Below are 6,000 nucleotides of genomic sequence, written 5' to 3'. Positions count from 1 at the left end.
GCCTAGGAGATGGAGGGGACTGCCGTGAACCTGTAGCAATGAACAGTTCCAAGTTCATTTCCTCCTGCTACACTCACAGGCCCAGGGCTGAAGCAGGGCTCTGTGCCCAACCACTGTGACAACAGTGGAGAGAGGATACATTCTAGTTCTCATCTTGGGACGTCCCAGGTAAAGGGAGCAGGGAGCCCTTTGGAGCATGTGTCCTGGCATGTAAGCCACAGAATAACCCCCTGGATTCTACAGAAAGAGGAATAACGAGGGCTTTAGGGAGGCATGGACAAAGGGTTGGGGATGTTAGGATAAAGTCTGGACAATGGAACTGGCCAGGAATAAGAGTCTGAAGAGGATCTGTTGAGGCTGGAGTGAGGAAGGCCAAGGGTCAGCATAACATACTGGTGTCCTGGTGACTCATGGAAGCTGGAGGGTCTCAGGCTAGTGGTCTGGCAGATCTGAGCAGTCAGGACCTTCCCAAGTGGTCAGAGGCCATGCTGAGTGCCTCTTCCTGTCTTTTCTGACACCGCTGGTGTCTGTCCCATCCCTCTACCTCTTCATTCTGCAAGCTTCTTTAACCTCCAAGACTCTCAGGGACATGCCATGGAGAGCAGTGCCGTGGGTTCCCTCCACCACCGCCTTGGGAAGACCAGGTTCCCCAGATTCCCACATACAGCCAGACCCACAAGCACATCAGGCACACGCTCCTTATCTTCTGGAGGGCATTTTCTCCTCAAAGCAGTGCTTCCATTTTCTGGCATTTGTAACGTCATTGAGTTGGCCTGATATATTGCCACTACGTTAGCATTACTGAGCAGGGGTGACAATCAAGATGACACAACCACTCCTCTACCCAGCTAGACAAATGTCAGAGTCTGGGCCCCAAAGACAAGGTGTCAGCCTCTTAAGACACAGTCATCAAAACTCACTCATTCCCTCCTCCTAACATGCTCAGAATCAGCCTGAGAAGGTTTCAGAAAGCCTGGAAAAACCATGTCTCCAGCCACCTGCTCCTGTGGGAGGGGAGAAACAAGGTGACAGAGGCAGCAGCACAAGAACACCAGCCAGCTTCAGGGGGCACGTGGCAGGGCCTCCCCGCACACCACAGGACTCTTTTCTACCAACTGTTAGTCCCACAGTGGGCCCGAAGTCTGGGCCACGGGTCTCATTTTCCAAGAGACTTGTACTTGGAACTGCCCAGGACTGCAGAGGGAGACATACATGTTGGGAATACAATAGGTCAAAAATGGCACTGGGTCGGGTTTCTTTCTTCATTTTGAGGACCTTGCCTAAGGTCAACTGGCATGGTATCCATAAGGGACAGAAGCACAGGAACCCAACCAGGAAAAGAGCCCAGAAACAGGAAACCACGAAGGACTGACAGGCAAGGCAGAGGACCAGAGTACAGGGTGGTCAAGGGCCCAATCCTGGAGTCTGGCTGCTCTGTTGGCTTTTACACTTTCCAGCTAGCCATGTGGTCGTGGACCAGTCACCCATCTCTCTGAGCAGATTTCCCCATTTAGACCATGAGGACAACACAGCATCCATTCCCCCAGCCTTGTTTGCAGGGCTCAATAATATAATGCACAATGAGTATCTGCGAAGTAAACACTCAGTGGCATTTTATATAATTATTAGAGGAATAAAGGTAAGCAATCCTTGATCTGTAGGCTCTCTCTCTCTTGGAGCATGGTTACCAAATCAGGCTTTTTTTTTTTTTTTTTAAAGATTATATTTATTTATTTGACAGAGATCACAAGTAGGCAGAGAGGCAAGTCTGGAGAGATGGGGGGGAAGCAGGCTCCCTGCTGAGCAGAAAGCCCGATGTGGGGCTCAATCTCAGGACCCTGAGATCATGACCTGAGCTGAAAGCAGAGCCTTAACCCACTGAGCCACCCAGGCACCCCCAAATCAAGCCTTTTTGCATGATGCCCACATCAGCCTCTCTGGATAGGACCCTGAAGACATTGTTTCCAACTTTATTGACTTCCAGGAAATTGGGGGTTTTTGTAAAGGTCTCATAGCCAGTGAGTATCAAGGGGAGGCTGGAGCACAAGCCCTCTTAATCTTCAGTTCAGGCCCTGCCCTGCTTTCATCATAATCTCTGTCCTTGACCTGCGTAGTGGCCTCCATGAGCCAGTCTCCTGAGCCTATTACAGGAGACGGACTTCTCCCCTACATGCTGGTCCAGAAGTTCTGGTGGCCCAGACTGAGTCCTGCCACCAGGTTTTTCTGATACAACCTCAAATCAGAACTGAATTGATCAATGTCCTGATAGTCTGGGAGTCTTACTCAGTCTTACTCAGCTCGGTGACCCTGAACAGCACTCAGGTGCTCCTTGCATAGAGGTAGGACCCCAGGAGAAGCAGGGGGCACGAGTAACTTATAGTCAATGGTTTCTCCTTCACTCCGCCCAGGAGAGGCTGCTGTGAGTGGAACCTCGAGCAGTTACAGATGCTTAACAGCATCTAAGAGATCTCAGCTGCCAAGAGTAGGAAGTAGAGCCATGGCTCAGCCCGAGAGGACATTCTTAGAGAACCCCAAATGCTACCTGCCTCATCAAGTGAATTTTCTTCTTGTAATAGTTCTTGCCTTGGCCTTTTGCTATTGCTACCTGAATCCCAGAAACCAGATGCTAGGAAGTATCTCAGCTGGGACAAGCAAGGTTATTAGCAAAATCTATGGCCTGGAAAGTGTAAAATTATCAAGGATGGTATATCCCCAACCAGATGTTCTAACACCCTCTAGGAAAGATATCCTCATCATGACCCCCTGGCTGGCTCCTGTAAGGGCCCACTTAGCCAAGAGGGAGCCATTTTGTTGTTTATGCAGTAAACTTAGATTGACCCTGCCCCTCCGAGAGGAACTTACTTAAAAGCAAGTCCGGGAAACCAGTCCCAAGTAGAAAAGCCCAGATACAAGGGCAGGTCAGGCCAGGTGGAGACATCCAATCAGTGGGGCGCCCATACTGTCTCCCTAGCTACCAAGAGGAGTGGGCCCTGCCTTTTGGGCGCCTATTCTGACCAAGGTGATAGGTTTGTTCAAATATCTACTAGGGTAAATTGAAATTCAATTGGCCACCCATCTGTGACCTAGCATGACTGTGCAGTTTTTTTTGTGTGGTGCAATCTCATTGGCCACCTGTGTGTGGCCAGGCTCAACCACATGGCCTTTGCTCTACAAAAGTTAGTCTGTAAGACAGGGAGAGGTCGCCTCTTTGTAAGAGACGGCCCTGACTGGTCAGTTTGATTCTCGATGCTTGGCCCGAAATAAAGCTTTGCTTGACCTTCGCTTTGTATCAGTCTCACTCCTTTGATCACTGACCCATTATCGGGGGACCTAACAGCTCCCATCATCTGGGAGGGAACTTTCAACATGGACATCGTGAATGAGCAGTTCGAGCTCCAGACTATGTCCGTTAAATGGACTGTATTTTCTGTGAGGCCCTACACGATCTTCCAGAAGCAGTTCTTGCAGTCCGCCAAGAGGTACTTGGTGGGACACAGGGTGAACTACTGTATCTTCACTGACAAGCCAGAGTATGTTCCTCATCTCAGCCAACAGAAAGGGAAGCAGATCATCATCCTCAAGGCCCCGAGCTTTGCCTGTTGGAGGGTGTCTCCACGCACGGCTCAGAGACCATCAGCAATTTCTCCCAGCAGCGCTTCCAGCGGGAGGTGGCTTACTTCGTGTGCGCGGATGTGGACGAGAGCTTCAGCAACCACATGGGTGTGGAGATCCTCACCTCCCTGTTTGGGACTCTCCATCTCGCCTACCTTGGGCTCAATCAGACCGACTTCCCCTATGAATGCCAGCCTCAGTCACATGCCCATATTCCTGAAGATGAGGGGACTTTTTTTCCATAGGGGTCTGATTTGGGGGGAGGGGGGTCAGTGTCAGAGGTTTACAGGCTGACCAGGGCCTGCCACGAAACCATGACGGTGGACCAAGCCAACCACATCGAGGCCGTGTGGCATGATGAGAGCGGTCTGAACAAATACCTCCTTTCCCACAAGCCCTCCAAGGTCCTGTCCCCCTAGTACGGGTGGCAGAATCCTCAAATGGGTTATTTGAAAGCCCGACAATTGATCTCATCCAAAATCATAAAGCAGAAAAGATTTAAAGCCTTGAAGACAAATTACAGTCTGAGAGCCTGGTGAGCAAAACTTCCCGGAAGGGCTCAGAGACAAGCAATGCTCAGCTCCCTGAGTCTTCCTCCTAAAACCAGTTTTAGCATGAAGGGTAGGCTCTACTGCCCTTTTCCTGCCTGCCTGAGGCCTAGAAGCACCCCTCTGAACTTAGGCCTAATGCCATCCCCTCCCTGTCCTCCTGAGACCACCAAACACACATATTTAAGCTGGGCTGAATCTTGGATTCAGATACAAAGTCCCAGAGTGGCCGCCACCCTTAGCTTCTCACTGTGGGCTCCCACCGCCCTTTCAGATCGTCCAGGGGGTGGTCCCAGCCTGTCCTGACAAAGGATCAGAGATGAGACCTTTCCCAGCTCTGCCAGGCAACAGGGGAGGAAGGGTGCAGACCCAGGAGCCTGCAAGCATGCCAAGTGAGGGGCAGGACAGGGGTGACCCAGGCCCAATGGGGGGGGGGGGACACTGGATGGCACCCGCTGGCTGCAGAAGCTTTGGGGAGGAGCCGCCTGTGTGCGAGGAATCCCTAGACTCAGCAGAAAAGTCAGCGAGGTGCCCTAGTTCCAGAGCCCTCGGTGGCCAGCGAACCCTTCTCCAAGGCTCTGAAGGGCCACTGGCCAGGGGGACAGAGAACCCGCGCTCAAAGGGCTGGCTGGAGGGAAATGCAGCGGAGGACAACAGGCGAGGGCAAGAGGCGAGGACAACGGTCCCGGTTCGCGGGATTCGCTCGCCTCGAGGCTTGCGCACTGGGCTGCAGTTGGTGGCACCCGTTGACGCGCGCGCTCCGTGGGTACCGTCCGGGACAGCGGGGATGGCTCCCGGGAAGCTGGTCGGCCTCCTGTGCGTCTGGCTCCGGACAGCCGCCTGGCGTCTGGGCCCTGGGTCTTCCGTTCTCTCCCTCGGGTCCCCGCAGGCAGTACCGGTCGTCCGGAGTACCGGGGCCGCGACCGTCTGAGCGAGGAGCTGACTCAGCGGCAGTGCCGGATACAGCCTGATGCCGGGGAAGGTGGGGGGCGCAGGCCAGGGAACTGGGGGACCCAGGGCTCCAGGGTGGCGGAGGCAGGGACAGTTCCCCGGGGTGCCGGGCGGGTGCTGGGGGCGGGGCGGTAAAGGATCCGGACAGAGCAGCAGGCGCAAGGGCCGCCAGTCCCGCCCTTCCAACCGCCAAGAAAGACAGAGGTTATGCCAGGCGCCCGCCGCCCCGCGGGGAGCGCAGGGCCTGGGGCCCCGACGTCTGAATGCCTCTCTGAGGCCGCCCCCTTTGTGGCCACCCTGGGAAGGCCTGAGCCCGCCCCAGGAGCAGCGCCCCTGGACTGGCTTCCCAGGTAGCGCCCCGGGGCTCTCACGCGCCCCAAGGCTGAACCCCACATCACCCTTTCCTGGAGTCCAGAGCCTCTTTTTGCTTTACACGTTTGGCCAAACCATATGGGAGGCCTAGAACTTTCCTCAGCTCACACAGGCAGTAGTGGCCCTGCCAGGGCTTGACCCAAGCTGTCTGATTCTACAGATCAGCCTGGACCCACCAGACCCTGGTGACTCCCCATGAGTCACCTGGTGTGTAAGTGTTTTGGGGTTTTTTTGGTTTTGTTTTGTTTTTTTTCTTAAGCCTGGACCCACCAGACCCTGGTGACTCCCCATGAGTCACCTGGTGTGTAAGTGTTTTGGGGTTTTTTTGGTTTTGTTTTGTTTTTTTTCTTAAGACCGTAAGGTACTTAGCTAGGGGCACAACTCCTCTAAGTGGGCCTTGACCTTCGGGGGCCTCAGGCTATGTGAGGATGTGGGCAGGGACCACAGCTGTCAGCATATCTCCATGGCAGAGCTCTCTTGTGATTGCCTCTTGCAGCAAACCACAGGGCTGGCTGGG

At 54.0% G+C, this 6,000-nt stretch overlaps 1 pseudogene; it reads left to right on the top strand.

Moving 5' to 3' along the window:
- The first annotated feature begins 2,680 nt into the window (after positions 1-2,680).
- On the top strand, positions 2,681-4,031 carry LOC131818445 (histo-blood group ABO system transferase-like; annotated as a pseudogene).
- Positions 4,032-6,000: the final 1,969 nt, after the last annotated feature.

This window comes from Mustela lutreola, chromosome 16, assembly GCF_030435805.1.
Source record: "Mustela lutreola isolate mMusLut2 chromosome 16, mMusLut2.pri, whole genome shotgun sequence".
Taxonomy (NCBI): Eukaryota; Metazoa; Chordata; class Mammalia; order Carnivora; family Mustelidae; genus Mustela; species Mustela lutreola.
The sequence above is the reverse complement of the archived record's forward strand: the minus strand, read 5'-3'. Positions and strand labels throughout refer to the sequence as shown.